Source organism: Mustelus asterias, chromosome 19 (assembly GCF_964213995.1).
Source record: "Mustelus asterias chromosome 19, sMusAst1.hap1.1, whole genome shotgun sequence".
Lineage (NCBI taxonomy): Eukaryota > Metazoa > Chordata > Chondrichthyes > Carcharhiniformes > Triakidae > Mustelus > Mustelus asterias.
This window is the reverse complement of record NC_135819.1, coordinates 72484489-72496182: the sequence shown is the minus strand read 5'-3', so window position 1 is coordinate 72496182 and position 11694 is coordinate 72484489.

Sequence of the window (11694 nt, the reverse complement as noted above, 5' to 3'; positions counted from 1 at the left end):
GGCCATGGGTCCTTACGCAAGCGTAAGGTTGGAATGCGTTCCGGTGTTGAATATTCCGCGCAGCCGCAGTGGGAAGGTGACCACATGGGCACACAGTTGTAGGAAGTATATAGAACGGACTGAGTTGCAAATCGGGATCCTTGCTTTTCCTGATACAGATTAATAATCAAGGTCTTGGGGTGCAGGAGACAATTTCAAACTTTGCAGATGGCACAAAACTTGGATGTGTTGTTAACTGTAAAGAGGATAGTGCAAAACTTTAAAAGGACATGGACAAATTGGTGAAGTGGGCAGATAGGTGGAAGGGGAAGTTCAATGCAGATATGTTTGAGGTGGTGCATTTTGGTAGAAAGAACATGGTCAAACAATATGAAATAAGGGTAATATTCTTAAGAGGGTGCAGGAGCAGAGGGACATAGGTGTATATGTGCATAGACCATTGAAGGTGGAGAGCTGTTAATAAACCTATAATATTCTGGGCTTCATTATTAGGGACAGAGAATACAAGAGCAAGGAGGTTATGCTGAACTTATACAAGACACTAGTTAAATCTCAGCTGGAATATTGTGTATAGTTCTGGACGCCACACTATAGGAAGGATGTGAATGCATTGGAGAGAAAAATGGTTCCAGGGGTGAGAAACTTCATTATGAAAATAGATTGGAGAGGTTGGAACTGTTCTCCTTGGAGAAAAGAAGGCTAAAGTAAAGTATATTAATCACAAGTAGGCTTACATTCACACGGCAATGAAGTTACTGTGAAAATCCCCGAGTCGCCACAGTCCGACGCCTGTTCGGGTACACTGAAGGAGAATTTATCATGACCAATTCACTTAACCTGCACATTTTGGACTGTGGGGGGAAACCAGAGCACCTGGAGGAAACCCATGCAGACACGGGGAGTATGTGCAAACTCCACTCAGACAGTGACCTAAGCCAAAAATTGAACCCGGGTCCCTGGCGCTGTGAGGCAGCAGTGCTAACCATTGTGCCACAGAAGAGATTTGATAGAGGTGGTCAGAATCATGAGTGGTTGAACATAGGAAGAAATTATTCCCGCTCGTAAAAGGATGGAGAATGAGAGGGCATAGATTCAAAGTTATTTGCAAAAGAAGCAAATGTGAGGTGAGAAAAGACTCACACGAAGACTGGTTTAGGTCTGGAATGCACTCCCTGGAAGTAAGGACAGCAAATTTCCTTCCCTGAAGGACATTAATGATGATGTGGAGATGCCGGCATTGGACTGGGGTAAGCACAGTAAGAAGTCTCACAACACCAGGTTAAAGTCCAACAGGTTTATTTGGTAACAAATACCATAAGCTTTCGGAGCGCTGCCCCTTCGTCAGATGGAGTGAAAATCTGTTCTCAAACAGTGCACAGAGACACAACATCAAGTTACAGAATACTAATTAGAATGCAAATCTCTACAGCCAGCCAGGTCTTAAAGGTACAGATAATGTGGGTGGAGGGAACATTAAACACAGGTTAAAGAGATGTGTATTGTCTCCAGACAGAACAGCTAGTAAGATTCTGCAAGATCAGGTGGCAAGCTGTGGGGGTTACTGATAATGTGACATAAATCCAACATCCCGGTTTAGGCCGTCCTCATGTGTGCGGAACTTGGCTATCAGTTTCTGCTCAGCGACTCTGCGCTGTCGTGTGTCGTGAAGGCCGCCTTGGAGAACGCTTACCTGAAGATCCAAGGCTGAATGCCCGTGACTGCTGAAGTGCTCCCCCACAGGAAGAGAAATGTCTTGCCTGGTGATTGTCGAGCGGTGTTCATTCATCCGTTGTCGTAGCGTCTGCATGGTTTCCCCAATGTACCATGCCTCGGGACATCCTTTCCTGCAGCGTATCAGGTAGACAACGTTGGCCGAGTTGCAAGAGTATGTACCGTGTACCTGGTAGATAGTGTTCTCACGTGAGATGATGGCATCCGTGTCGATGATCCGGCACGTCTTGCAGAGGTTGCTGTGGCAGGGTTGTGTGGTATCATGGTCACTGTTCTCCTGAAGGCTGGGTAGTTTGCTGCGGACAATGGTCTGTTTGAGGTTGCGTGGTTGTTTGAAGGCAAGAAGTGGGGGTGTGGGGATGGCCTTGGCGAGATGTTCGTCTTCATCAGTGACATGTTGAAGGCTCCGGAGGAGATGCCGTAGCTTCTCTGCTCCGGGGAAGTACTGGACAACGAAGGGTACTCTGTCCACCGTGTCCCGTGTTTGTCTTCTGAGGAGGTCGGTGCGGTTTTTCGCTGTGGCGCGTCGGAACTGTTGATCGATGAGTCGAGCGCCATATCCTGTTCTTATGAGGGCATCTTTCAGCGTCTGGAGGTATCTGTTGCGATCCTCCTCATCCGAGCAGATCCTGTGTATTCGGAGGGCTTGTCCGTAGGGGATGGCTTCTTTTACGTGTTTAGGGTGGAAGCTGGAGAAGTGGAGCATCATGAGGTTATCCGTGGGTTTGCGGTACAGTGAGGTGCTGAGGTGACCGTCCTTAATGGAGATGCGTGTGTCCAAGAATGCAACCGATTCCGGAGAGTAGTCCATGGTGAGTCTGATGGTGGGATGGAACTTGTTGATGTCATCATATAGTTGTTTCAGTGATTGCTCACCATGACTCCAAAGGAAGAAAATGTCATCGATGTATCTAGTGTATAGCATCGGTTGAAGGTCCTGTGCGGTGAAGAAGTCTTGTTCGAACCTGTGCATGAAGATGTTGGCATATTGAGGTGCGAATTTTGTCCCCATGGCTGTTCCGTGTGTCTGGATGAAGAACTGGTTGTTGAAGGTGAAGATATTGTGGTCCAGGATGAAGCGGATGAGTTGTAAAATTGCATCTGGAAACTGGCAGTTGACGGCATTGAGTACTGAGGCCGTTGCAGCAATGCCATCCTCGTGGGGGATGCTGGTGTAGAGTGCCGAGACATCCATTGTGACGAGGAGTGCTCCTGGTTCAACTGCTCCATGTGTGTTGAGTTTCTGTAGGAAGTCCGTAGTGTCGCGACAAGCTGTTTTCTCTGGAGACAATACACATCTCTTTAACCTGTGTTTAATGTTCCCTCCACCCACATTATCTGTACCTTTAAGACCTGGCTGGCTGTAGAGATTTGCATTCTAATTAGTATTCTGTAACTTGATGTTGTGTCTCTGTGCACTGTTGGAGAACAGATTTTCACTCCATCTGACGAAGGGGCAGCGCTCCGAAAGCTTATGGTATTTGCTACCAAATAAACCTGTTGGACTTTAACCTGGTGTTGTGAGACTTCTTACTGTGCTTACCCCAGTCCAACGCCGGCATCTCCACATCATGACTACCATCGACATCGCAAACTGCCGGCTCCAAGTGGAGAGGATCTCCAAGAAGATCACGCATATCGACACAGACATCAAGTTTCTACAAACATGCAAGAAAGCAGACAAGATACCGAAAGGACTACGGATCACGAACCCACTCAGGTCAATCTTTAACACAGACTACGCTGAGAGACTTTGCCGTTGCACCTCTCTCACCCTCCTCAAACATCTCATACACCAACTCTACAGCAAACGCCGCAGCCTGGAAACCAAGATCGAATCCATATTCTCAACTTGCGCTCAGGACGCAGACCAGCTGCGAAACTCTGCCAAGCAGACGAGACAAAGGAACACCATCTACATGCACACCAAGAACAGGAAACTTGAGAAACTCGGCATCACCACCAGCAGCAACCAAGCCTCCCCCGGTACCACAGTAGAAAACAGTACCACTGCAGGAAAGTCCATTGTCAACTTATCGGACTACACACTTCAGCCAGATGAAATCGAAGTTCTCAGCCGAGGGCTCAACTTTTGCCCCACTACCAAAATAGACCCCATCAGTCTCGCAGCAGACACAGAGGAATTCATCAGGCGAATGAGGCTGCGGGAGTTCTTCCACAAACCCCAAGAGGCCAACAGCGAACACAATGAGACAGCTAATGAACCGGAACAGCAGACAGAGAGATCCGCAGTGCAACCGAAGAGGAAAGAGTCGAATTGGACTCTTCCGGAAGGCCGCTGCCCTCGACTTGACACGTATGCCCAAGCCATCAGGAGGTGCGTCAACACCAAATTCATCAGCCGTACTCACAAGGCAGCACCGAACATCACCCAAGCACAACGCAACGCCATCCACGCTCTCAAGACCAACCGCAACATTGTCATCAAACCAGCAAAGGAGGGGCCATTGTCATACTGAACAGAACGGATTACTGCAAAGAAGTGTGCCGACAACTGAACAACGAGGAACACTACAGACAGTTACCCACAGATCCGACCAAAGAACACACCCGTCAACTCAACACTCTGATCAAAACCTTTGATCCGGACCTTCAGAGCACCCTCCGTGCTCTCATCCCACGTACTCCACGCGTTGGAGATCTCTACTGCCTCCCAAAAATACACAAGGCAAACACACCCGGCCGTCCCATCGTTTCAGGAAATGGAACCCTGTGTGAGAACCTCTCCGGCTATGTCGAGGGTATCTTGAAACCCATTGTACAAAGAACCCCCAGCTTTTGTCGCGACACTACGGACTTCCTACAGAAACTCAACACACATGGAGCAGTTGAACCAGGAGCACTCCTCGTCACAATGGATGTCTCGGCACTCTACACCAGCATCCCCCACGAAGATGGCATTGCTGCAACGGCCTCAGTACTCAATGCCGTCAACTGCAAGTTTCCAGATGCAATTTTACAACTCATCCGCTTCATCCTGGACCACAATATCTTCACCTTCAACAACCAGTTCTTCATCCAGACACACGGAACAGCCATGGGGACAAAATTCGCACCTCAATATGCCAACATCTTCATGCACAGGTTCGAACAAGACTTCTTCACCGCACAGGACCTTCAACCGATGCTATACACTAGATACATCGATGACATTTTCTTCCTTTGGAGTCATGGTGAGCAATCACTGAAACAACTATATGATGACATCAACAAGTTCCATCCCACCATCAGACTCACCATGGACTACTCTCCGGAATCGGTTGCATTCTTGGACACACGCATCTCCATTAAGGACGGTCACCTCAGCACCTCACTGCACTGCAAACCCACGGATAACCTCATGATGCTCCACTTCTCCAGCTTCCACCCTAAACACGTAAAAGAAGCCATCCCCTATGGACAAGCCCTCCGTATACACAGGATCTGCTCGGATGAGGAGGATCGCAACAGACACCTCCAGACGCTGAAAGATGCCCTCGTAAGAACAGGATATGGCGCACGACTCATCGATCAACAGTTCCGACGCACCACAGCGAAAAACCGCACCGACCTCCTCAGAAGACAAACACGGGACACGGTGGACAGAGTACCCTTCGTTGTCCAGTACTTCCCCGGAGCGGAGAAGCTACGGCATCTCCTCCGGAGCCTTCAACATGTCATTGATGAAGACGAACATCTCGCCAAGGCCATCCCCACACCCCCGCTTCTTGCCTTCAAACAACCACACAACCTCAAACAGACCATTGTCCGCAGCAAACTACCCAGCCTTCAGGAGAACAGTGACCATGACACCACACAACCCTGCCACAGCAACCTCTGCAAGACGTGCCGGATCATCGACACGGATGCCATCATCTCACGTGAGAACACCATCTACCAGGTACACGGTACATACTCTTGTAACTCGGCCAACGTTGTCTACCTGATACGCTGCAGGAAAGGATGTCCTGAGGCATGGTACATTGGGGAAACCATGCAGACGCTACGACAACGGATGAATGAACACCGCTCGACAATCACCAGGCAAGACTGTTCTCTTCCTGTGGGGGAGCACTTCAGCAGTCACGGGCATTCAGCCTTGGATCTTCAGGTAAGCGTTCTCCAAGGCGGCCTTCACGACACACGACAGCGCAGAGTCGCTGAGCAGAAACTGATAGCCAAGTTCCGCACACATGAGGACAGCCTAAACCGGGATGTTGGATTTATGTCACATTATCAGTAACCCCCACAGCTTGCCTCCTGATCTTGCAGAATCTTACTAGCTGTTCTGTCTGGAGACAATACACATCTCTTTAACCTGTGTTTAATGTTCCCTCCACCCACATTATCTGTACCTTTAAGATCTGGCTGGCTGTAGAGATTTGCATTCTAATTAGTATTCTGTAACTTGATGTTGTGTCTCTGTGCACTGTTGGAGAACAGATTTTCACTCCATCTGACGAAGGAGCAGCGCTCCGAAAGCTTATGGTATTTGCTACCAAATAAACCTGTTGGACTTTAACCTGGTGTTGTGAGACTTATTACTGGACATTAATGAACCAGATGTTTTTTAAAACCATTGATGACACTTTCATAGCCACTAATCTGAGACTAGCTTTCAATTCCAGATTTTTTAATTGAATTTAATTTCTACCAGCTACCACGGTGGGATTTGATCCCATGTCCACGGAACATAGCAGAGGACTTTATCCAATGACATTATCACAAGACCACCATCTCCTCTTTAGAGTTGTGGCTCCTATGGATTGGTGTTAGTACCCCTGCTCTTCCTAAAATACATTAATGACTGAGACCTTGGTGTACAGGCCACAATTTCAAAATTTATGGATGATAAGAAACTTGTAAGTATTGTGAAGTGTTAAGGCCCAGACCAGAAACTTCAAGGTATATTATGCAGTTAGCCTAGACCCTTACTCTAACATTTGATTTCGGCATCAGGGGGAGCATAAGGTGTTTCACTCCAGGTATGATTAAAGCGATCCACTAGGAAGCTTTTATCAAAACAAATTTGTATAAGAACACAGTTAGAATATAACAAAAAGAATTAACATGACTTTTACCAGTTAAATACTTAAACATGGCAAAGTATAATCCTTAACAGCTACCTATCTCTGTTGTTCCAATATAAAGGAAAACCCCACAGACACACACCCTTCAGAATCGGTGAGCACAAAAATAAGTATGCTCATATGATGCTGAAATTTCATCTTTTTAACACTTCGGGACAGAGGTTCTGACAGCAGTTTTCAGAGAAGGATAGATCCTCAAAACAGCAAAACCCCAGAGAAGCAAACCCAGCCTCCAGCAGCTCCCAGTCTCCAACTTCAGAGAGGAGAAAAGAGATACACTGCTCTCTCTCAAAGCAGCATCTAAGCTTGAATATTCTGTGTAAGTCCAGTTTCCCTGTCACATGATCATATCTGCCAAACATTCCAATCAAACCCCACTCTGCAAAACCCCAGGGGAAAACAGCAGAACAGCATTAGTTCAGATTGAAACCAACATTCTAGCCATTAGAAGCAATTATGTTGCTGCAGCAACAATACAGCATGTCGGTAAAGAGAACGGCACCAAGTGCATAAAACTGCAATAACAGATCCTGCACAAGAACATGGCTCACATACATTTCTTAAAGGCACAGTATCATCACAGAAGCATGAGGTAGATAGTGTAGAACTTTGCAAGGACATAGGTTGATGGAATTGGTGGACAAGTGGTAGATGAAATTTAATGCAGACAAGTGTGAATTGATTCACTTTGGTAGGAAGAATGTGAAAAAAGACGTAGAGTACATTTCTAAGAGGGGTGCAGGACCTGGTGAGATAACAAGTCCAACAGCTGAATTTCTGTATCAATGCTGCCACTGTCCCTTGCATCCCATTGGCTTTAACTTTACCAACAAGTCCGTTACATCATACTTTAGCAAACATCTTTTGAAAGTCCAGACGCACAAAATCAACCACACTACCTTCATAACCGTTATTTCAACAAAGATCTCAATCAAGTTAGTCAAACACAAATTAATTTTTATTAAGTTGTGTTAGCTGTCATTTATTAATTCATAAAGTGACAATCGGTTTTGCCTCAAATGGTTGTCCAGATTAAGTTTTAAGGGATCTCCTGCAACCACAAGAAGAAATGAAGCAAATTTCAAATGGTTAAAAGTGGTAAATCTTGCATCATTATGAAGCCTTGCACATTCTAGGGACATCTAAAAGCCACTCTCAACCAATGAATTTATTTTTAAGATGCTGTTTTTATATAGGCAAATGTCTATAAAATTATGCACAGCAAGAGCCCACAAACAAATGTGACGAATGACATTGGGGAATGGAGACACCCAGTGTCGGGAGTTTTCACCTGTTCCTTTCTTACTGATACAGTCTGTAGAATAATCAGAGGCGGTTAACAAATTGAGAGGAGTGATGTAATGGTGGTAGTTAAATACATGAATGATAATTTAAAAGTTCAAATATTAGGAGACCATGTTAGTAATAGGGGTTATGGGCAGAGTTCTTGATGAGCAAACAATGGAAGATGGAGGTTAAGTTTCAAGTTTTTTAGTGTCACAAATAGCCTTACATTAACACTGTGAAAATCCCCTAGTAGCCACATGCTGGCGTCTGTTCGGATACAGAGGGAGAATTTAGCATGGCCAATGCACCTAACCTGCATGTTGTTCGGACTGTGGGAGGAAACTGGAGCACCAGGAGGAACCCCACGCAGACATGGAGAGAACATGCAGACTCCGCACAGACAGTGACCCAAGCCAGGAATCGAACCCAGGTCCCTGGGCTGTGAGGCAGCAGTGCTAACCACTGTACCACCGTGTCGCCCATGAGAATCGGAGGCCAGCCATGAAAATGCTGGAGCAATTTAATCTGGAGATGACAAATGCTTAAATGAACGTTTCAGCAGCAGATGGACTGAGATAGATGGTGTTATGAGAGTGCAGGAAAGTGGACTTCTGCGAATGAGTTGAAGTGGCAGTGGAAGTTCTGCCCAGTGTTGGAACAGGGCACTAATATTGCGACCAGTCCTGGTCAACCTGAGACAATATTTAGGGAGGGGGTTGGAATTTGGTGACGAGGGTACAGAGATTTGGTCAGGCGTCGAAGACAATGCTTTTGGTGTGGCTAACGTTTAACTGGAAACTTGTTGAGCTACTTGAGACCATCCACGTTGTATTTGGAATTATGAATATTGAGCAAATAGTTGATTTTACTTACAGGTATCAGTCTTTACGCATGGGGCCCTTCTGAGATGAAGCAAAAACATGGTTGGTATTTTGAGAACAATAAAAAGATGGCCACTTCAAACAGGTAAACCTGGATTAGACAATTATTTTCATTCAGGTGAAGAATAAAGTCTAAATGAACAATGTGATTCATGAGATTATGTGCTTGGCAGTTATCTCGTGTATGTAAACAACCAATGTCCAAAACAGCAATTATAGTTTGTCATTGTCTTTGCTGTTTACATAAACTGAAGTCAGCCAGAAATTAAAAGCTCTCTCGATAGTTCTGTATTGATTGTAGGGGATGATATGACTCTCATTTGCACAGATAGTATTACCAGTGATGGTAGATGCCAATTAATTTGTCAACATGAGAGAAGAGGATAGATGACCTTTGCTCTCTGTATTATTATCCTTGACACCTACAAAGGTTAAATTAGTGGTATTTCCTATTTTTAGCGCCTTGCTGCTAGTTATTGATTATGAGTTCAGTTTGGAAAGTGACAAACAGCCATGAATAATTACAATCTTCAATAATTGGTTGCTAGAAATTTCATTAAGGTATCGAACAGCTGATTCATCTTCCTATTCTTTGTCGCAATCTTTATTTGGGTTTTTAAAACTCATTTACAGAACATGGGTGTCACTAGCAAGGCCAGCATTTATTGCCCATTCCTAATTGCCCTTTAAGAAGGTGGTGATGAGCTGCTATCTTACACTGCTGGAGTCCACACGGTGAAGGTTCACACACAATGCTGTTGGGGAGGGAGTTCCTGGATTTTGACATAACGATAGAGGAATGGCGATATATTTCGAAGTCAGCACAAGACTAAGCTAACCCTGGGTCACCTGACCCATTCTCTTAAAGGGGCATACGCCCAACTACATATATAATACCTATCTGTACTTATAACATCATCTTCTATTTCCTAGGACCTCAGAGCTCTGGAATTCCCTCCCTCCATTGATCATGCTCTCCACCTGCAATCGACAGGGCTTTTGAACTCAGGCTTGGTGTTGAGAAATCTTTTTCTAGCTTTCTAAATTTGATCCAACACAGTGTGATTCCCAATTCACCCAACTCTTGAGCTGAGGCAGGTTCTGTGAGGGAAACTGACAGACGGATTGAGCTCAGTTCTCCCCTCAGAACATAAGGAGGTAGAATTGGCAATGGTGGAGACGTAGAAAGAGATGACTCCGCCGTCCTGTGAATTACTGAGTAGATGTTAGCACACAGGACCAAACAAAAAGACTTGGCTGGAAAAAGAAGTTAAGCACTGCTGTCTTACAGCGCCAGGAGGTTCGATTCCCGGCTTGGGTCACTGCCTGTGTGGCGCCTGCACATTCTCCCCGTGTCTGCGTGGGATTCCTCCGGGTGCTCCGGTTTCCTCCCACAGTCTGAAAGATGTGCTGGTTAGGGTGCATTGGCCATGCTAAATTCTCTCTCAGTGTACCCGAACAGGTGCCGGAGTGTGGCGACTAGGGGATTTTAACAGCAACATCATTGCAGTGTTAACGTAAGCCTACTTGTGACACTAATAAACCTTAAAACTTTTAAAATTTATTTCATTAAATTTAATATCACTATATGGACAGAATGCAAATATCAAAAGCTTCCACTGGGGAAAGAACAAATACCACATACATTTTTCTACAGTGCTATGTGACCCCTAGATTACAGAGTATCATGAGAGCTGTGTTTATTGAAGGTTACAATAGCGGTTACTGATTATGTAATGCTGTATGAGTAATGCGAAGCAATAGAATTGAGCTATTACACATGTTAATCAGCTTAATTATTGTAATATTTGCTAACTGAAGTTGGAATTATACAATATCCTGAAATGGGCTTTTATGTATTTTCTTAACCACATCAACGAGCTGAGCATAGCCCAGGCTGCAAAACCCTTGGCAAAGAGGCTACTTTTTTTTTGACAGAAGAAGCTGGGAGCTATTAAAAAGATTTTGAAAGATTATTTTTCCAGTCAGGCATTCTTTCAGTTTGTTTGGACCACAGCTCACTGGTCTCATCAGCAGAAGTAACAAAGCAACAACAGGGAAAACTCACAATCGCACAAGACTCTGACCTTTCTGTTGGGCTGTGTGATGTTGGCACTGTGTAAAGGCGTGGTCAGGTCTTTATTACAGGGTTAACCTCACTTACGTAATTTTGTCTGTTTTGGGTTATTTTGCCGAATATAGGATACTGGCTTTGAAACAAAAACAGAAAATGCAGGAAAACTCAGCAGGTCTGACAGCGTCTGTGGAGAGAGAATAGAGCCAACGTTTTGAGTCTGGATGACCCTTCATTTGAACTTCATCAGAGTATACAGAGTCAGTTATACAATCCCTACAGTGCAGAAGGAGGCCATTTGGCCCATCAAACCTGCACCAACAACAATCCCAACCAGGTCCTGGACACGTAACCTCACATACTTACCCCACTGATCCCCCTAACACGAAGGGGCAATTTAGCATGGCCAATCAACCTAACCTGCACATTTTTGGACTGTGGGAGGAAACTGGAGCACCTGGAGGAAACCCACGCAGACATAGGGAGAACGTGCAAACTCCACACAGTCACCAAAGCCGGGAATTGAACCCGGGTCTCTGGAGCTGTGAGGCAGCAGTGCTAACCACTGTGCCACCTGTTGGACTCACATTGTGGTGCATTTGTCTGCACAGGAAGTTATGTTTATTAATAC